The following is a 21,706-nucleotide window of genomic DNA, read 5'->3' on the forward strand; positions in this document are numbered from 1 at the left end:
CACAGCACCCCCAAAAAGCCACTTCCCACTCGCTGGGGGTGGGATTTTGCTTCCCAAAGCCCCCTGGAGAGGGGGAGAGGTGGCAGCCCCACGGCACCACCTGAGCAGCAGCAGGGTTGGGATGGCATCCTGAGGGGATGGACATGAGACCTCATATTCCCAAAAATTGATGGTTTTGCCTCCCCTGATTTAGTCCACGGGGAAGTGTTGCAAATATTTTATACAGAACTGTAAGCAAAGCAGTAAAATATTTTATATGGGCTCTGAGACATTGGAATAAACAACCCCTGGGGATCCACCGGTCCAAAAGATAAATAATAAATCCATCAGGATTTATTAAAACTTCTGTTAATTGTTACAACTCCTGCAAATCATCGCTCCTGGCCTTTCTGCACCTGAAAGCTGCAAGCAGAAAGCTTTGAACTAAAAAGCAGCACAAAAATTCGACGTTGGGAGGGCGGTTTATGACCGGCAGTCACCAGCAAAGGAACCAGCAAAGGTGGGTTTTAGTGGGAATGGGATTGCTCCAAAGGGTTTTTTGGAGTGGCTGTGATGGTCACGGGGCAGAAGCAGCCCCAGACTGTGCAGGGAGGGTCTCAGTGCCCACCCCACGGCCTCCAGCAGCTGCAGACCCAGCAGAACTCGACATCCCCACCTTGCTGGCTTGTAGGAATTGCCAAAATTCCTGCTGTTAATGGGATCTGGGAAGAGCCATGCACAGCAATTAGCCTGGCTAATTACTGGCTTACTGCGACTGACTGGAGTTACCCAAAGATCACCAAGACAAAGCAAATGAACCCTCCTGGAAGCAGGACAAGGTCTCCCAAGGAATATTCCCGTGGCTGGGCTGTCACTCACACACGCTGGATCACTGCACACAGTCCATCAAATCCCAGGTTATTCCCATTCCCAGGGGGTTCATGCTGATGATGTTGAAAGGAGAGACACTCCAGGAACAAAATACCAGCTGAGACCAGGCCTTGGCCCACAATCCTTCCAGTGGCACCAGTGCTCAGAGCGAGCAAATGCCTTTTCCCAGCAGGAAAACAGGCTGGAAAAGCAGGGACATCATGGACAATTTGGTCCAGGAGCACTCTTTGGCAAAGAGAAATTGGAATTTGGCGATGGCAGTGATTAAACCAAGCCTTGTACTTCAGAAGGGCCTGGACATGCAGGGAAATATTCCACAGGGAACAAGGGTTGGCCTGGCAAAGGGAATGTTGCCTTTTGGCAGGAGGTTTGGTCAGGATAGAACTCCCAGGACTCCCTCAAATGAGGGCATATTTGTTGGGAAAAACAGATTAGAGGCAAATCAGCTCCTCCACTGCTTTCCCCTGGCCATTCCAGGTGGAGAGCAGCAATTCCACTATTGATTTAGCAGGATGGACTCACATGGACTGAAGACTTTTCTTGGCAAAGGATTTTTCCCTGCATTTTGCCATGGTCTGTGCTCCAGTACAAACAACCTGCACAGGCAGGCTCTGGCTGCTCCCTGCATGCCTCCACTCTCACAAGCTGATTTTTGCCAGGATCTGGTGGCTCCTAGATGGAAACAGAGGCTGCTCTGGGATCCCCAGGGATCCTATGCCCACATTCCATGCAGGCTTGGTCCCAAATGCCACCTGAGGTTTCCTTCCACCCAGAGCTGCTGGAATGGGAGGTCATGGGGGCAGGAACACCTTCTACCATCCCAGGCTTCTCCAAGCCCCAATTCCAGCCTGGCCTTGGGCACTGGATCCCTGCCAGGGATCCAGGGGCAGCCACAGCTGCTCTGGGCACCCTGTGCCAGGGCCTGCCCACCCTGCCAGGGAACAATTCCTGCCCAATCTCCCACCTATCCCTGTCCTCTGGCAGTGGGAAGCCATTCCCTGTGTCCTGTCCCTCCAGCCCTTGTCCCCAGTCCCTCTCCAGCTCTCCTGGAGCCCCTTTGGGCCCTGGAAGGTGTTAAAGGATTCTGCTTCATCATTTTAAAACTGCTGCCTTGAACCTTCCACTGTCCCAGGGTGCTCCCAGCCTCATCCAACCTGGTCTTAGACTCTTCCAGGAAAGGGGCAGCCACAGCTGCTCTGACACCCTGAAGTGAATTTTGGATGTCCCAGTGCTGCCACTGCTGCTGGGTTTGCAGAGCAGAATTTGGGATGTTTGGGAGGTTCATGCCAGTCTTTGAACAGGAACAAAAGTGACGGAAAAGGGCAGCAAAGCCTTTGGTACACAGCAGAGGCACACAGGGATTTCAGATGCAGGGAGCTGAGATATCCAGGTCCCAGGGATCCAGGATACCTCAGCACCATTGCATGTCTGGGCTGGCAGGGGCTCCCTCAGCTCGGGGGAAATCGAGGTGGCAGCCCAGGAGTGCAGAGAGCAGCAGAGCTCCCCGAGCACTGTGGAACTCCTGGTGCCGGCTATGGATGTATTTGTGGATTCCTTGTGACATTTTTATTAGGATGAGGTAGTTTCCCTGAAGGGGGATGAATAATGGAGAGGCAGCCTTTGGATGCAGGGAAGGAGGGAGGCAGGGGCTGCTCTGCCTGGAGACACCTCGCTGAGTGCACCTCCCTTCCTCCCATCCCCCTTCCACCTCCCATCTGCCCTCCCTTCACATTCCCACACCCTCTCCCTCCTTCCAGAGGGATTCCCATGGTCTCCTCCACTGCCCGAGCACTTGATGTTGGATCAAGGATGTGGAGCAGGGAAAGAAGCAGCAGGATGCTGCCAAGGGGGGTGGTTGAACGCAAGGAGTGGGGGTGGGATGAGAAATCCCACCAGGGTGTCCTGTGTGGATTTCTGGGAAGCTTTGGAAAGCTGAGTGTGAGGGCAGCGTGGCTGGGCTTACACTCAGGGCTCGGGGGGGCTCTGCTGTGCTTGTGGGGTGAGTGGGGGGAGTGAATCTGCTGGGTTTGGAGAATCTGCCCCTGGATACTGAGGATGGGAACCACGGGCTGGCTTTGGAGATGGGAAAAACTCAACAGGATCAGTTTCCGTGGCAACCCTGCTCTGGAGCTGGGAGCAGCACCATGGCCCCATCCCTGCAGCCATGAGGGAAGGCCCTGCAAGGGTGGGGGTTTCCAGACAAAATCGGGTTCCCATCCCTGCCTGGCACTAGGAAAGAGGCTGGACTTGGATCTGCAGAGGATGGGATGTGGGGCTGGAGCCACCCATTCATCCCATCCCATCCCATCCCATCCCATCCCATCCCATCCCATCCCATCCCATCCCATCCCATCCCATCCCATCCCATCCCATCCCATCCCATCCCATCCCATCCCATCCCATCCCATCCCATCCCATCCCATCCCATCCCATCCCATCCCATCCCATCCCATCCCATCCCATCCCATCCCATCCCATCCCATCCCATCCCATCCCATCCCATCCCATCCCATCCCATCCCATCCCATCCCATCCCATCCCATCCCATCCCATCCCATCCCATCCCATCCCATCCCATCCCATCCCAAAATTCCGTCGCATCCAACCCCATTCCATCCCATGGATCCAATCCCATCCCATCCTATCCTGGAGGGCAGGATGCTGCTTCTTTTTCATGGGGATTCCCTTTCCTCACCGTGCACTCCATGAAAAAAATCCTGTGGGGATTTTAAGCTGTGGACCTGCCTGGGATACCAGGGATGGATGGATGGATGGATGGATGGAGGGATGGAGGGATGGATGGATGGATGGATGGATGGATGGATGGATGGATGGATGATGGATGGATGGATGGATGGATGGATGGATGGATGGATGGATGGATGGATGGATGGAGGGATGGATGGAGGGATGGATGGATGGATGGATGGATGGATGGATGGATGGATGGATGGATGGATGGATGGAGGGATGGATGGATGATGGATGGGCAGAGGGCTGGATGATGGATGGATGGATGGAGGGAAATGCTGCGGAATGCTGTAGCCGCATTTGAGCCACAGGGATCAATAGCACCACATAAGTCCATTTATATCCCTCCAAAGGGAGCATCCAGCCTGGAATTAGTTACATTAAAGTGTCTGTCGCTGAGTATTAATTGGGATATTAATATGTCACTGGAAGCGATTTTATGGACACCATAAATCCCAGGATTAATCAGGAGCATTCCTGGGCCTGGCTCTGGCTGCTCTGCTGGCTCAGGGCTGTCCTGCTGCCAGTGTCCCTTGTGCCACATCCCTGCCAAACCCACACTGTGGTGCCCTGATGGGAGCAGAGGGACAGCTCAGCCCCAGCAGGGCTGGAAGGGCAGAATTTGGGCCCCTCCTCATTGGGATGGGGAAGGAGGGCTCAGGGTGAGAAGCCAGGGGGCCTTTGGAGGGAAAGAGGGTGCACAAGGGATCTGGAGGGAATGGTGCTGGCACTGCAGGGGACACCAGAACAGTGGGACTGGGCCCTGGTTGTGTCCCCAGGCACCCAGCTCTGCTGGGCTGGGCCCTCCAGGGACAGCAGCTGCAGCTCAAGGTGGCACCAAGGTGCCACCCACCTGCTGAAATATGGACACAGCAGTGCAGGGGCAGTTCTGGAGCTCCCAGGGTTGGTTTGCTCGGGGTGTTCCTTTTCTCCCCCTTTCCTTCTGTGGCTGCTGCTGTCACATCATGGAATTGTGGAACGGGTTGGGTTGGGGAAAAAACATAAACTCAACCAGTGCCACCCCCTGCCATGGCAGGGACACCTCCCACTGTCCCAGGCTGCTCCAGCCTGGCCTTGGGCACTGCCAGGGATCCAGGGGCAGCCACAGCTGCTCTGGGCACCCTGTGCCAGGGAGGAATTCCTTCCCAATATCCCATCTAAATCTACCCCCTGTCAGCTTAAAGCCATTCCCTGTGTCCTGTCCCTCCATGCCTTATCCCCAGTCTGTCTCCAGCTCTCCTGGAGCCCCTTTAGGCCCTGGAAGGAGCTTGAACCCTTCTTTAAACAGACACATTCACCTCTCAGGCTGCTTCAGGTTATTTTTGGTTCTTGTCATGAATAAGGTAAAAAACAAAACCAAAAAGGGATATAAACCTTCCCTGGAATGTGAGCTCCGGGCTGCCCAAGGGGCTGCTGCCAGCACTGGCAGTGGGGAGTGGAATCTCATCCCTGAGTCACCCTGCCCCTGGCTCCTGTGGTGTGGACACAGAAGGGAAGCAATCCTGGTTTTCCATGCAATATTTAAGGGGATCTAAGATACAGCTGGCATCCATCCACTGCAAACAAACAGCCGTGCGAGAGCTGAGCTGTCAGTGAGCGCCGATGAAATTCCTATGAAAACGAGGGAGAAAAACATGGCTTTCAACGTGAAATTTATCACTTTAGGGTTCTCCTTTTGCTTTAAAGGGTCTGCAAGGGCAAATCTGAGACCTTCCAGCCTCTTTGCTCAGAGTCACCACGGACAGGGACACACTGGAAGGGTGATTATTGAGTTAGTGATGCTGGTTTTTGAATTTTTGTTGGTTTTTTGGAGAGGCAAAGGAAGAGAGAAGCAAACAGACACGAGTGAAGAAAAGGGCAGGGAGAAAAAAGGTAAAAATATCATTTGCCGTCGACTTTGGCTTAGTTGCTGAAAAATGTCAAGGCTCCAACCTGCTCCTGTTTGAGATTTGAAGGGAATGCTTTGGCACAGGGCTGGCAGCAGCGAGTTTACCACGGGATCTGCGCCAGACACTTTTCGGGATGAGATGACAGGAGCAAGAGAGGGAGAGGATGTGGGAGGAAGAAGTGCCCTCCACCAGGGGCTGGCAGAGGGGCCAGCTGGGCCACCCGGGGCCGTTTGTCACCCCAGCAATGCAGGGGTGACACCCTCGACCCAGACTGCTCCCTCTCAGAATTCCCAGCTCCTGATCCATGTCTGCATGGAGAACTCCTCCTCCTTCTCTCTTCAGTGACTCACCCAGAGTGGAGGAGAAAAAAAGCACTTTATTCCTCAACATTGTTATTTTGGGGCTGGGGAAAACAGATTGTTCACGAGGCAACAAGAGAACAACTTGCCAGACACATGGAGAGGTCACGATGGCCCTGATTCATCTCCCGATCCTGGCAGGAATCTCGAGCCGTTTTGGATGTCTTTATCCTGGCAGTGACTCACATCAACTGCTCCAGAGCACCTTTCCAGAGCCTCCCCACTCCTCCGGGCTGGGAATCATTTGCTTGAGGTGAGGAGAGCGCCAAGCTCTTGCCAGGTGTCTTTGCTTCCCCTAAAACGAGAGAATTCCGACAAATCTGTGTTTAATACCTGAGTTCGGGGTGCAAAACGGGAGCAGGTTCCTCCCTGTACCTGTGCCCGCCGGAGGGCTCCGTGATGGATCCCCTGTTTGTGCATGAGTGACGCTCTGCAGCTTCACCTTCTGGAGCAGGAGCTTCTCCAGGAGCTGCTCCAGGGGCACGTCTGGGATGAGAGCCTGGCAGAGCAGCAGGGGAGGAGCGGGGGAGCTGAGGGGTCCTGAGGCTGGATAAAGAGAGATCCTCTGGAGAGGGGCTGGGGGGAGCTTGGGAACTCCAGGTTCAGTGGGAGTGGATGGGGATCAGAGGTCTGTGGAGCAGGGATGGAGTGAGGGGGGCCCTGGCACTGTGTGGGTCCCTGCAGAGGTGGAGGAAGGGCCACTTGTCCCCTTCCACATCCCACGAGGTGCCCGGAGCAGCGGAGGAACAGGGAACATCCCAGACACCGGCAGCCTGGTTGGCATCACCAACACGTCCCACCCAAACCGTTCTGCAAAGATGGAGCTGAGGTTCAAGGAATTTGTTTTCCTGAGAGCAGGAGCAGGAGGGCTCCTTCCATCATAAACCAGGAGGATGCAGGACGTGTCCATGCATTGATCCAAGCTGGAAAACCACAGATATGCAGCTGCACCCACTCTATTTACAGTATTTTACTGGGCTGTTTGTTTTTTTTTATTGCACTATAAACCAGGAATAAGTGATCAGAAACAGAGGAATTCAGTTCTCATCTGCCATAGTCAAGACAGAGAGAGAAGCCGAGCCATAAATCTCAGAGTCCATAAAAAATTCCAGCATATTCACGGAAGTGCTGCGGAGCAGACTCCAGGTAATGATAAAGCTGAACACAATTACGGAGGAAAAAAAATATTTAAAAAAATCCTGGGATGTTCTCAGCTGGGGAATGCTGCTGATCTGCAGTTTAGGTGGCTGGATGGAAAAATATCCACGTTAAGTGAGGGAAGCAGGAATAATGTTGAATCTGGCAACAAATCCCACGCAGGGCATGTTTGGGAGAAGGAGCACCAAGGTTTTCCTTTCGTTGTCTCCAGATCACCTCGTCCTGCCCAATGTATGGGACACACTCAATCCCAATGCCAGCTGGATGATAATTCCCTCTTTCCCTGGGAACACCAATTGTGAACACCAGTTCCCAAATTCTGATGGCAAAACTCCGCAGGCTGCAGCTCTTGGTGAGGAAAACTCCCTCAGATTGTCCCCCCCTCTGTTTTCCTTGGATGCAGAGCCTGACATGGAAACAGGAGTGAGTTGGAGGGGTCCAAGTGCATTGTCCAGGTAATTCTGGTTAATCAAATTCCCATTCCATGTCCTAATGGCTCTTGGATCTCATTTCCCTCAGTGCAACTGCAAATTCAAGTGCTCAATGACGCAATTTATTAAGGAAAACTCGCTTTATGGTAATTTTAAAAATTAGGGAATTGAAAATAAAGGTGATTAACAGAGCCTGCAAAGATCCAACACTTGTAGGGAATTTTTAGGACTTCGTTGGGAATCAGTAAATCTCATCAATGAATAAATGTTAGATCGGAATTAATATTAGCAGAGTGGCAACTTATCCTAATTATTGCATAACCTATTTTGGAGGGGTAATTTTTATATCAGCGTGAGCTGCTGGTCTTTAATCTTTCATTAATTTCATTCATAGCCTTCTCTTAATTTGCCAATCAAGCTTTATATTTGAATTAAAAGCTCGGGGACTTGGACGTGTCAAGTCAACCAAACGATTTCAAAATTGGGATTTAGGAATTTCGACAGTTCCTTAATTACTGCAAACATGAAGTGCATTCACAGCTGCCTTTCCCTCTCCATGGTCCTCCTGATCATTCCCTTCTACCCAGCACTTCAGCTCCTTTGTTTTTTCCAGGAATAGGCGCGGCAAAAAAAGGTTTTATGGGAAGGAAAACAGAGAAATTGGACTGGGAAATAAAGGCCTGGTTTGCATCACGTGTTCTGCAGGTCCCATCTCATTAGGGCAGCTCTAATTGGTGGAATTATTAATTATCAAGGCTTGTCCTTGCCAGTTTGACTTTTGGATCCAGGACAGGAGCTTGGGATGGGACTCTTCTGCCACTCCTGCAGTGGGAGGACAAGAGGAAATGGCCTCAGAAAGGGGAGATTTAGAGCAGATTAGGGAAAAAATGGTCATTTTTAGGGTGGCCAGGCACTGGAATAGGGCGCCCAAGGAGTGGGGAATGCCCATCCCTGGAGGGGTTCAGGACATGTCTGGATGTGGTGTTGGGTGATGGTTTTGGGGTTTAGGGGTACCCGGGGCAGTGCTGGGTGATGGGTTTGGGGTTTAGGGGTACCCGGGGCAGTGCTGGGTGATGGGTTTGGGGTTTAAGGACAGTGCTGGGTGGGTTGGATGGGATGGGCTCGAAGGTCTCTTCCAGCCTCGGTGGTTCTGTGATCTCCTCACGGTGTGGCTGCTGAACTGACTCCTGTTTGTTTTTCCTCTGCCATTTTCCATCATCAAGTGTGATATTGGAATCAACACCTGGCAGGGTGGGCAGGCCCTGGCACAGGGTGCCCAGAGCAGCTGTGGCTGCCCCTGGATCCCTGGCAGTGCCCAAGGCCAGGTTGGACACTGGGGCTGGAGCAGCCTGGGACAGTGGGAGGTGTCCCTGCCATGGCAGGGTGGCACTGGGTGGGCTTTAATGTCCCTCCCACCCCACTCTGGCATTCTCTGCCCACCAGCCCAGCCAGGGCCATACGTGCCAGGTTTCCCCTGCAAGGCAGGCTCAGGGCAGGGTGTGGGATCAGGAGGAGGGAGATCCCATTATCAGGCAGGCAGGAGCACCCTGAGGACAGCCAGGTCCCTGCTGTCAGCCCTCAGGGCTTCCAGCCATGCATCTTCCTCATGTGCTGCTCCCAATGCCACTATCAGGTGACCTCCATGCCCAGCTGCTGCTCCTGGACAGGAATATCATGAATATCAACGTCCCTGCCGTGTTTGCAGAGCTGGGCACTCGATCCTGTCCCACCCACAGGCACTGCCTGCTGTTCCAAGGCCTATATCCCTATATTTGTAATTGATAGGCATTCCAGAGGGTAGGGCAGGGAGCAGGGGCAGGAATTCTTCCTCATGTGGAGCTGGGGGCCTTGGGATGCTGCTAAATCCTGTGGGGACAAAAGGATCCCTTCCCTCACGTGCTCAGCCTTTTCTTGCTCACATTGGCCATGACAACTGGAGAGCCCCAAGACCCTGCAGCTCAAGCTGTGAGTTAATCTCACCAAAAAAGCCATTTTATTTCTGCTGGAGGGGAACTAGGGCCCTGAAAATCCAGGGACCTGCAGCCTTGGATGCCTTTGTCCCTCTCAGGATTCCCTGAGACAGGAAACGCCTCCGGCAGCACTGGGGGGCGGTGGCACTGCAGAGTGGGGCACAGGAGCCCAGCCCTGCCCGTCCTGCCAGGTACAACCAGTTCAACCCCCTGGCACCAACCCCAAATCCCAGAGCTGCAGGGATTCCCAAAGAGAGCCCAGAAGAGGGGCAGGGATTTGGGGAGGAGCAGACACTCAGCTGGGGACAGAATTCTGCTCTGGAAATGAGGAAATCAACACTGAGAAACCCAAACTTGAGAAAACTTGGGAAACGCAAACACTTTCCCTGCCCAGGTGTGCTGAGCACCAGCTGGGACCTGGATCCAGCTGGGCTCTATCTCCATCTCCTTATCCCAAAATCTGGGAGCTTCCAGAAGCAGCAGAGAGGACACCGCTCTGGAGTCACATTGTAGCCCCCCTGTGAGGAGCTCCCGAGCCGAGCCAAGGCCAAGGGAGGCTCCCAAATGCCCGGGTTTGTGCAGCAGGGCTGGGAAGGCAGACGGGAGTGCTCTGCAGGTGCCTCTGCTCTGCACACACCGAGCCACAGCCGTGGCACTCCTCCCTTTCATCTTTGGGGTGTAAACGCTGCAGCTCTGGCAGCAGCCTGAGGGCAAATTGTTTGGGAAAGTTTGAGCAAAGCAGGTTCAGCTGCTTCAAAGTAGGAAGTGGCTGACAAAAATACATAATTGCCTTCTTAAGAAAATAAAAAGCAACTTTTTTTGGCAGATTGGCAAGTACACACTTCCTACGCTCCCTCCCTTCTACCCAAAACATGATTCCAGCCTTATTTTTATTTCAGGGATGATGAATTATGAAGGGCTCTCCCCTCCCTCTTCCTCTGCCTTTTTCTCTGCCTCTGCCTCCTCTCCCTCCCCACTCCCCGGGCTGTGTTTGTTTATAACCTGCACACGCAGACCTGGCTCTAATTCGCTTTATCCACACGTGGCAGGGCCCCCAGGACAGGGATTGCTTTCCTGCTTTATGAATAAATCCTTTCCCACCCCAAATCCCCCTGCGGAGCCCGGGGTGAGGGATGTGCTGGGTAAATCCCAGTGCCCCTGCCCCAGGGAGAGGCGGCTGTGCCAAACCCAAAGGGAGCTGCCACAGCCCCTCCATCCCGCGGGAGGTCTCACAGGGAATCCTGGCTCATTCCTTGCTGCTGGAATTCTGGCAAGTTCCAGGGCTGCTCCATCCTCAATCCTCAGGAACTGAGCTCTGCAAAGGGCAGCCCAAAGTCCCTGGAGAATCCCCTTTTCCCAGGGCAGGGTTTGTGGGGCTTTGCAGAGGATCCGTCACCAGGGAAGAGCTGTGGGTGCAGGAGGCAATGGCCAGGAAAAAGCTGATCCTGGCTTCAGTTCTTGGTGGAATTTGCTTCAGTTCCACAGGACTGGCAGGGCTGAGAGGCAGCAGAAAGGAGCTGGATGTGGAGAAAAGCATCCCCTGGAGCTTCTGGAATCAGGGAGTGAGGAGAAAAGGGTGAGGAAGTCTTCAGGTGCACAGGGATCCCCCAACTCTCCTCCCACGGAGTGTCCTACACATGGCTGTGACCCTGCAAAGCTCCAAAGTGGCTTAAGAGACACAGGCAGAGTGTGGGGGATGCTGAGATTCCCACTGGCATCCTGGGGCTGGACAGAAATCGTGGCCTGAACGCCCGGGGGGGGCTGTCAGAGCACTCAGGCATGGAGCTGGGAATGCCATGGGAATGTGTCCTCTCCAGAAATCCCAAGGACTTCTTGTGTCCTGCACTTCCCTGCAGCCTTTTGTGATGGGAAAACTCTCAAACTGTTGTGCTTTTCCTGCTAGGAGCAAGCAAAGAGCAAGGAACTGCCCCAAAGCTCATCCACCCAGGAAAAATTGTCCCTGTCTCTCTCCATTTCAGGAGAGAGGCAGGAAAGCAGCAGGTTTCTGCCCCCTCCCTTCCCTCTGTCCCATCACTGATGTGCAGCAGCTGCTCCCTCCCCTGCTTTGTCCCCTCTGGTCACCCTCAGGCACCTGGTGCTGCTGAGGTCCAGGATTCTGCTCCAGAAACTTCCAACAGCACCTGCCGGGCACGCCAGCCCCGCTGGGCACCACCCTGCCCCACAGCCACCCCCACTGGGGCCGTGCCAGGGCCACCAGGGGCCACTGTCCTGGGCTGCAGGGGCCCAGCTGTGCCCAGGGCTGTGCCAGAGCTGTGGCACTCTCAGAGGTGACCTGCACACAGCCAGGGCTGGTGCAGCTCCCACGGAGGAGCAGCAGGAGCGGGACCAGCCCTGGCAGCCCCAGAGCTTCTCCTGCTCCTGGCTGGGCTCTGGTTCCCAGCACAGCTCCAGGGCCTCCCCTCCCGGGGCTGCTGCCACCACCAGCACAGTGCCAGGCTGGCACAGCTCTGTCCCTGCAGCCTCTGTCCCTGCCTGTGTCCCCGCAGGGCATCGGGACCTGGCACAGGCTGAAGTCACCAGGTGCTGCTGGTCCCTGTGACTCCTGGGGAAGGAGAGGCCCCCAGTCCTGGCAGAGGAAGGGATGGCATCCAACACAGAGCATTTTGGAAATCAGGGATCCCTTCCCAGGAGAGGTCCCTGCTGTGGTCAGTGTTTTCCTAAATTTCCTGTTGCTGCACCATGTGTTCATTTAACGTGGACAAGGAGCCAGGGAGCAGGGATGGGATCGTGGGCACCTGCATTCCTGAATTATTCCCTCCAAAACCAGGTTCCTGACTTTTTCTCTCCCTCCAGTGGGATGAGGTACGAAATTCCTCCCCCTGGAGGGCTGGGAGAACAAACCCCCTTCCCCAAAGTAGAGCCCAGCCACATTTGCCCAGCCCAGCCCTGCAAGTTCCAGGTGCAGATGGAGCTTCCCAGGTTTCCACCATCCATCTCTGCAGTGCCTCTGGCAGAGCAGGCAGCTCCTGAATATTTGATTTGGTTATTAGCCCACAACATCGTCCATCTGAGGGAGGCAGGAATGCTGATCCAGGCAGGGAATGCTGATGCAGGCAGGGAATGCTGATGCAGGCAGGGAATGCTGATTCCCAACCTGGCTGCTCCCAGTGCTGGGGGATTGTGGCTTCCCCTGGCACGTTCTGCACTGCTGCACTCCCAGATTCCCTGCTTGCCTCGTGTGTACATCCCATAATTTGTCCCATATGGCCAGGCATGGTGTGTCCATGTGTCGTGGAGCAGGGACATCTGCTCTGAGCATGGCAGGGCCAGGAGCAACAACCTGAGAGCCACAAATCTGCTGTGGGGACAGACACCAACGGGAACGTGCAGGGACCATCCCAGAGCCTCCACCCAAACCTCTCCTGGCCAAACTCTGGGGGACTGGAGCCATCTGCATCTGCTGTGAGCAAACACTCCCACAGTGGAGGATCCCGCCTGGCCTTTTCCAGGTGTAAAATCCAATCTCCTGGAGACTTCCCGAGATCCAGGAGCAGCCACAGCTGCTCTGGGCACCCTGTGCCAGGGCCTGCCCACCCTCCCAGGGAACAATTCCTGCCCAATATCCCATCCATCCCTGCCCTCTGGCAATGGGAAGCCATTCCCTGTGTCCTGTCCCTCCAGCCCTTGGCAGTTGTCTCTCTCCATGTTCCTGCAGCTCCTTCAGGCCCTGCAAGGCCACCCTGAGCTCACCCCAAAGCTTCTCCTGTGCAGGTGAACAATCCCAGCTCTCCCAGCCGTTCCTCCCAGCAGAGCTGCTCCATCCCTCTGCTCATCCTGGTGCCTCCTCTGGCCTGGCTCCAGCAGCTCCAGCTCCTTGCTGTGCTGGGCCCCGGGGCTGGGGCAGCTCTGCAGGTGGGCTCTGACCTGAGCACAGGGGATGGGGCAGAATCAGCCCAGGGCTCGGGAGGTTCTCCCTTTTATTCCCAGCTTGGTTTCTTCCCTGGCCACAGATTTCCCAGCTGTAGCCAGAATTCCAGAATGGCCCCAGAATGGGATGGCAGAGAAGTGGCAGCAGCATCCAGCTCATCACAACGGGGAGCTGGGCTGAGGTGGGATGAGGAACCAGACTGAAATGGGAGAGGTGGGATGGGGAGCCAGGCTGAGGTGGGAGAGGCAGGACAGGCAGGATGGAGCCTCAGGGATACAACAGCCCCTCACAGGTGGCTCCAAGCACTTGCAGAGGCAGGCAGAGCCGCTGGAGCTGTTGGGAAGCAGAGGCAGCTCCGTGCTGCCAGGGCCGGGATGCTCCGGAACATCCCAACATCCCAGCTGAGCCCAGCCCGTGCTGTTGCCGAGCAAGGCTGTGCCCGGGGTTCATCACTATGGAAATCACATTCCCTTTAGCTGCCTTCCAGGATAATCAGTATTAAAGGGAAACTATTTTCTAGTTCATTAGAGGAAAGCTGCATCCCTGTGGCTGCTGCCATGGGCACCTCCTTCCCCTGCAGGAGAAACGAGCTCCCAACACGGAGACAGCCACACTCCAAATGTCACCGCGGGGAAGGGGGACAGGGAAGGGCCCTGTCCTCAAGGGCTGCCCTTCCTCTGCTCATCTGCCCTCCTCCAGGAGGGTTTGGGGGACCCCCTTCCCTTGGATCATCCCCACCAGCCCTCACTCCACAGGCTCCAGGCTCCTTCCCTCCTTTCCTTGCTGTTACCCCCAGCTCTGAGCCCATGTTCTGGTGTTATCCTTGGATTCTCTGCTGCTTGGGATCATCCCTGAGAGCGGGGATCTCCTCATGCCAATGCCTCTGCCAGAGCCTTTTCCTCTCAGTAGGATGCTCTGAGGTTCTTTTGGGGCTGTGACTGTGCTCCTCATCTCCCAGAAAACAAGCAGGGTGTGGGTTAGGCCTGATTCCCTCCCAGGACATCTCTGGAGATTTTCCACCCCATTTTTTCCCTTGGGTTTTCCTTGGCCACAACATCCCCGTGTTCGTTCGTTCGTTCGTTCATTCATTCCTTCCTTCCTGCCTTCCTTCCTGCCTGCCTTCCTTCCTCTGGAATCTTCACTCAGGCTCCCAGGAAACCTTACCCACACAGGAAAAGGATATGACATTAAGGGACCTCAGCATTGCCCATGGACTTCGGAATTTCGGGTTGATTTTCCACTTCCCCATAACAACAGAGAGTGACTGAAGGAGTGAACTACCAGCAAACTCCAGGACTTTTCACCATTTGGGGGTAGAAATGGATCTGAGGGGCCACTCCCAAACAAATTCCAGCAGAGGATGTTAAAAGTTCCTCCCTGAAGATGGAGAATCCCAGCACAGGAGGATATCCAGCTGCCTCTGGCTGTGGGTGACCCCAGGATTGGGACTGCCATGAAGAGGGACAGCACAGAGGAGCTCCTGGGAGGCTGAATTAGGAGCTTTTCCCTAAAATTCTACTAGGCTGGAGTGCTGGAGATTCCATGAAGAGAGGGCTGGCTGGGCTTTCCCTGTGTGGGTCAGGGCAGTCACCTCTGAGGGGATGAGTCTGAATTCCCAAGGATGATTGCCCCAGCTCCAGGGGCACAGTCCCAGCTCAGCCCCCAGCACTCTGAGAAAAGCTGGGAAGCAGCCACGGTGTCCCGAGCCTGCAGCTGCATCCCAGCCCTGTGCCATCCACAGGATCCCACCTCTTCCCCTGGCACAGCTCCGTGCCAGGCGCCCACAGGGAGCCCCTCATCCCCCACGGAGCCAGGCCTGGGCCTCAGCCTCTACACGGACATGGAAAACATTCCCAGCTCATCACAGAGGGCAGGGACAGCAGGACACGGATGCAGAATGAGGAGTGGCTTTTTTGGGAATGGTTTCACTGCATTATCTGTTAGGAATGGCTGCCCAGCCAGGGACAAACTGAAGGAACTGAGGATTTGGTGTCCTTCTGGTGGGACCCAGTGGGAAGAGGCAAGGAAAAACCTGGGCATGGAGCAGGAAAAAGATGGATGTGCATGGTGTGGCAACCCCTGCATGCACCAGGAATGGCTCCAGAGCGAGGAAGGGATTGTGGAGGTGCTGTCCACGGAAAGGTGGAGCTCTGCCAGGATCAAAAGGAGACTGGAGACAGCTGAAATGGACATCCTAGCAAAAAAACCCAATTCTGTGGGAAAAAGCACAAAATCCTCACCCCTGGCAGCTCCTTCCCATCAACTCCAGCATGGAAAGGCTGGAGCCAGGATGAACTCCAGTCCTGCAGGGGCTGCCAAGGCTTGGCCTTTCTGAGCTTGCTCCTCTCTGGCTCGTGGCTGTGGCCAGGGGATTGCTTGGCAGAGGCCAGGCCTGGCAGATGATCCCATAATCAGCGGGATAAGCCGAGCCCAAAGCCCTGCTCCCGCCTCCCCTCGTAATTGCTTTTGTTCCCGGCCCACCAGGGCAGCGCCGGGCTCGGTGCTCCGGTGCCCTTTTCAAGGATTCAGGCGGAGTTTGCAGCCAGGCTGTGCAGATGTGGGTGAGCTCGGAGGCAGGGTTTATCCATCCTCCCTGGGAGCAGGCGGGATGGCTCCGCAGGCGCCGGGAGGAGCTTGGAGCACATCCCAGGGAATGGCAGCAGGGCTGCCGCTGCTCCCAGGGACAGAAATGCTGCTGCCACTCAAAGGGAGCTTCCTTCCAGCTGTTCCCATCCTCAGGCAGGGCCCAGAGGTGTTTGGGATGGGTGATCTCGGGAAGGGTGGGGGTGAGGAAAGGCGGGACAAACCTGCTGCAGTCTGAGTGGGTGGGGCTGCAGTGACCCTGTGGTGGCACCAGGGCTGGCACTGGGGCTGGCACTGGGGCTGGCACTGCACTGACAGAGGCACCTCTGACCCGCCCTGAGCGCAGCCACAGCAGAGCAGAAATGCTCTGGTCCATGCCCAGCTTGTGGGGCAGGCCTAAAGGATCCCAGGATTGCTGAGCTTGGAAAAGACCTCCAGGATCGAGTCCCAGCCGTGCCCCATCCCCACCCTGTCCCCAGCCCAGAGCCTTCAATGCCACCTCCAGCCCTTCCTGGGACACCTCCAGGGATGGGCACTCCAAACCTCCCTGGGCAGTTCCAATCCCTGAGCTCCCTTTCCATGGGGAAATTCCTGCTGCTGTCCACCCTGAGCCTCCCCTGGCCCAGCCTGAGGCCGTTCCCTCTCCTCCTGTCCCTGTTCCTGGGAGCAGAGTCCGACCCCTCCAGATGTCCCCTCCTGTCAGGAGCTGTGCAGAGCCACAAGGTCCCCCCTGAGCCTCCTTTTCTCCAGGCTGAGCCCCTTCCCAGCTCCCTCAGCCTCTCCTGGGGCTCCAGCCCCTGCCCAGCTCCGTTCCCTGCCCTGGACACGCTCCAGCCCCTGCAGGTCTCTCTGGCCAGGAGGGCCCAGGACAGGACACAGCCCTGGAGGTGCCCCAGCAGTGCCAGCACAGGGGACAGGCCCCAGACAGGTCCAGAAGGAGCTTGGAAGGTGAGAAGAAGGAGCCCTCCCAACAGGCAGAGCTGAATTCCCCTGGAATTGGGATAAACAGCTGGAGAAGATGGAAAAAAGGGGCCAAAAGCAGCTCAGAGCAGTTCTGCACTGACAATAGCGGGGCTGGAAGCACTTGAGGGCTGAATGCTCCTTGGGAAAAAGGGACTAATTCTGAAGTTCCATTGAAGAAAAGTGAGGAGTGCTCCACTCAGCATCCAAACTGCTCATGAGAGGGAGCTGCCAACAGGAGAACACGGAACAAGGTGAATCCATCAAGGGATTTGCAGCTCATCAAGGGCTGAAGAGGCAATTTTGTAATTAGGGGTGAGAGCTGCGACTCTGATTGTGATCCGGAACAGAAACTGGGGCCAGGGCTGGCAGGAAGGGCCTCGGTGAACCTTCCCTCTGGAATTACCTGGTGCTAATCCCAGGAATCCTCCCCGGCTGCTCTGGGGTTACAGAGGGCTGGCGTGGCTTGGGCACGGCGGGCATGGAGGAGAATTCCAGGTAGCACAGGAGGGATAGGGAGACAGGAAAAAACCCCAGGCAGTGATGGACAGGGCAGGAATGCAGAGAAGAGACAAACCCTCAGCACATCCCCTGGCTTTGCTTGTGCCTCCTGCAGAAGAGAGGGGACAGAAGGCCAGGAACTGTCAGGAATTCTCAGGAGAGAGGAAAGGACAGGACTGCTGAGAGGGATGAGAACATCCAGGTGAAAGCACTGAGGGGAATAAAGGGCTGTGTGCTGGATCTGATGTGTTAAAAGAAGGTGCCAAGGCTAAGGTCACCTGTGAGCAATAGGGCCCAAACCTCGCTCTGGTGGCACTGTCTCCATCCAGGATTGTCCTCGGGATCCCAAACCATTCCCTGCACTGTGGGAGAGGCGGCAGCAAAGTTCTGTGCCCTTGAGTGACGGCTGCCCAGCCATCTCCAGCACAGCTTAATTTGATAAGAACCTTGAGCCACTTTAAACACTTCAATCATGGCACCTCTTAATCATCTCCTTGCCGAACAAAATAATCCCACTTTGCTTAATCTCTTCTCCTGTGGAAATCCTGTCACTCCTTTATTGTCTAAATGACTTTACAGGGCTCCGTCTGCAACACAAAAATATCTGACTTCCCAGGAAGCCACAAAAACAGGACATTGCTCCCCGTGGGCTCTGAGCAGCTCCGTGGGCACCTGGGGGGCACCTGGGGAAGGGACAGCACCTCCCCTGCACCCACAGAACCACCTGGGCCCGGTGGTCTGCAGAGACCCTCAGGGATGCTCACCCTGGAATGTGTCCCCTGCATCCTCAGTGTCCCAGGCATGTGGGATGGGGATGGGGAAATAATTTGGGAAGCTCATATGGATATGGGTTTGGTTTTGGGGTTTTTATGGCGTTGGCCCTGCAGACCAGAGGGAGCTGAGGGCAGGGGGCCAGCAGATGGGACATCACTGCTGTACAGAGGGATGGGACTGCAGGGGTGCTGCAGATTCCGATAAAACCATATTTTCATGGAGATCTTCCCACCAGGGCCCAGCAAATCCAGTTTCTTCCCTGTCTGACCCAGGAAATGCCCTGCACAGCCAGCACTGGCACTTGGATTCCTGCCCTCAGAGAAGCTGAGGCAGAAGATTCCAAATCAAGGATTGTCAGGATGTCCTGGCTGCACTCCCAATTTTTCTCTGCAGCTGTGACAGACAATAATGGAATTATAAATTAAAAACAAATCAATATGAGATTTTTCCTCATCTGCTTTGTCACCAGGATGCAGGATTGGAGAGAGAGCAGCAAATACCTCCCCAGGAATTCATGGGAGCTGACATAGGTGTTGTTCCATCACAATCCAGACAAGATTTTTGCCTGGAGAAGGGATAGAGGTGAATCCACCGCAGGAAATCGGTAACTGTGAGCCTGTACCAATTCTGCAGAACTAAAACCTTTGGTTTTTTCAGGAATTTAAAAGGTGCTAGGAATGGTGTTAGCTGCTCCACTCCCACATAAGCAACAAGCATGGAAAGGCATCTGCTGCTTTTTTGTTGGATCCAGTCTCACAATTCCTTGTGCTGAAAGGAAACAAAACACAACATGTCTGGATTTTGGGAAGCACTGAAGGAAAAGCAGCAGGAAATGCAGGGTGGGAAATGCAGTCTCCAGGCTGGGATGGAGCAGTTGATGTCTCCCAGCCCCCCGGGGTGGACAATTCTCTGTCCCTGCTGTGGCTTTGTCACTGCCAGCCAGGTTTTTGTGCCGCCACCGAGGCCGAGCTGGAGCTCCAATAATGAATAGGTGCCTTTCAGTGGAGTTCATTGATTTGGGACAGACGGAGCCTCATAGCCCTGATGGATGGCTGGAGTAGCCACAGGCACTGCAGGCTGGCTGGGAAGGCTGGGATTCGTGTGGATTTATTTTCCTGACACTCCGGAGTGGGAGTGGATGGTGTGCCCCAGCTCCTGCCACACCCTCGGCCTCACACACCCCATTGCAGAGGCAGGGAGGGAAAGCCATGCATTCTCCACATTAAACAGGAGTGTCTGCACAGCTGGGTTCTTGGGAGGGGGAGGGATGGGTGTCCCTGGGTGCCACCACGGTGGGTGATGTATCCACACTCCTCAGCCAAGGGATTCTCCAGCAATGAGGAATTCAGTGAAAATATCACAACACCTATGGCTTGATCCTGATGGTGATGGGGTTATCAGACCACTGCTGGGGTGGGCAGACCATTGATGGGGATGTCAGAGCATTGGTGGGGTGGTCAGACCACTGATGGCATGGTCAGACCATCAGTGGGGCTGTCATACCGTGGATGGAGCTGTCACACCATGGATGGAGCTGTCACACCATGGATGGGGCTGTCACACCATGGACAGGGCTGTCACACCAGGGTTGGGGCTGTCACACCAAGGACAGAGCTGTCACACCATGGTTGGGGCTGTCACACCATGGATGGGGCTGTCACACCATGGACGGGGCTGTCACAACATGGATGGGGATGTCACACCATGGACAGAGCTGTCACACCATGGTTGGGGCTGTCACACCATGGACGGGGCTGTCACACCATGGACAGGGCTGTCACACCATGGACAGAGCTGTCACACCATGGATGGGGCTGTCACACCGTGGATGGGGCTGTCACTCCATGGATGGGGATGTCACACCAAGTATGGGGCTGTCACTCCATGGGTGGGGATGTCACACCATGGATGGGGCTGTCACACCACTGGTGGGGTCATCACTCACCAGGACAACCCCAAGCAGAGCGTGGAGGGTCAGGGGTGAGCCAGGCCCGGGGCAGAGGGTTCCTGAGGCTCTCCAGGAGCAGCAGGAGGATTCTCCTCTCTGCAGAGGGCTGGTGGCTCCTGCCCCATGTCCTGCTGGTGGCCACAGGGCCTGAGGGTCACCCCTGGGCAGTGCCCAGTGCAGGGGCTGAGGCGAGGACACGATGTCCTCCCGTTCTGTGTTCCCTTATTTACTTTTCTGCTTGAAAATGAATATTTGATAACTTTGCTGGGATCAGGGCCTCTGTTTGGGGCCCTGATAATTTATTTATCCATCCATTTATTCTGCTGCAGTGCTGCTGCAGGGGATGGAGATGTCCTGGGGGCTGAGGCGCCAGCACGGGCACAGATGTCCCATCTGGGGACTTCCAGGGCCCCCCTGAGCTCCCTCTGCTCTCAGAGGGGACAGGAAAAGCAGCTGCAAACAGCTGGGCAAGGCCTGGCAGAGCAATTGCTGAGGAAGATTCTCTTGTTGGAGCTCTGAATCTGCAATCGAGCAGTGAAAGGGAACAGAGAGAGAAAAATTGTGGGAAAATTAGTGGGAAGTAGGAGGAAAATAATGATAATTTGCCAGGGAGATGGGACAGGGAGAAGCTCTCCAGGATATGGAGCACGTCCCAGGACATAGAGAAGCTTTCCAGGACATGGAGAAACCCTTCAGGACATGGTGAAGCCCCTGAGGACATGGAGAAGCCCTCCAGGACATGGAGAAGCCCTCCAAGGACATGGAGAAACCCTCCAGGACATGGAGAAGCCTCCAAGGACATGGAGAAGCTCTCCAGGACATGGAGAAGCCGCTCAGGACATGGAGAAGCCTCCAAGGACATGGAGAAGCCCCTCAGGACATGGAGAAGTCCCCCAGGACATGGAGCAGGTGCCAGGACAGACCGGGAGCTGCTGCCCAGGGCAGAGCCAGCAGCAGAGGGAAGGTGGCTCCCGGCTGCTCTGATCACGTGCTCCCGAGGGAAGCAATTTCTCCCGAATTTCCACCTTTTGTTCGCTTGCTGAATGCTCCCTGATTTCCTTGGAGTGGGAATAGTTCTCGTGCTCCTCGGGCTGAGCCATCGCAGCCTCCCCCCGGCGCGGCTCTTTGCTATTCACGGCCTCTCCCCGCTCTCGTCGGGAGCCTTGCGCGGTGATTGCAGAGGGGAGGATGCGCGGTGCATGCCAAGCAGCGGGGACCCGCGGGAGCCTGGCTCCTGACCTGAGTCCCCGTGATGAGGCAGATGAAGCGCTCAGGATGCCAAACCTCTCCACAAAACCCTCGTGTTTCTCCGGATCCTGAGGGTGGCACTCCAAAAACCAAGGTGGCCTCACAAGCAGCAGCTCAGGACGGGGCTGCAGGTCTGCTTTGGGGCTGCAAGTCTGCTTTGGGGCTGGGATTGGGGTGGGGAAGGGGATTTTAGAGGCACAGAGTTCTGAAATCATGGGATGGTTTGGGTTGGAAGGGAACTTCAAGTTTCCACTGTCCCAGATTGTTCCAATCCCCTTCCAACCTTCCCTTGGACACTGCCAGGGATCCAGGGGCAGCCACAGCTGCCCTGGGCACCCTGTGCCAGCACCTGCCCACCCCCCCAGGGAAGAACCT

The 21,706-nt window shown here is 55.4% G+C and overlaps 1 long non-coding RNA gene across 2 annotated transcripts; it reads left to right on the forward strand.

The window, feature by feature from the left end:
- The first annotated feature begins 5,121 nt into the window (after window positions 1-5,121).
- LOC134559186 (uncharacterized) lies at window positions 5,122-19,714 on the forward strand. 2 transcript variants are annotated; one of them, XR_010082480.1, is made up of 3 exons: window positions 5,122-6,122; window positions 6,881-7,015; window positions 18,605-19,714. It is a non-coding gene; the product is annotated as an uncharacterized LOC134559186 (long non-coding RNA). The 2 variants fall into 2 exon arrangements; XR_010082479.1 differs by lacking the exon at window positions 18,605-19,714 and adding an exon at window positions 7,239-7,729.
- Window positions 19,715-21,706: the final 1,992 nt, after the last annotated feature.

This window comes from Prinia subflava, chromosome 16 (genome assembly GCF_021018805.1).
Source record: "Prinia subflava isolate CZ2003 ecotype Zambia chromosome 16, Cam_Psub_1.2, whole genome shotgun sequence".
NCBI classification, from domain to species: domain Eukaryota; kingdom Metazoa; phylum Chordata; class Aves; order Passeriformes; family Cisticolidae; genus Prinia; species Prinia subflava.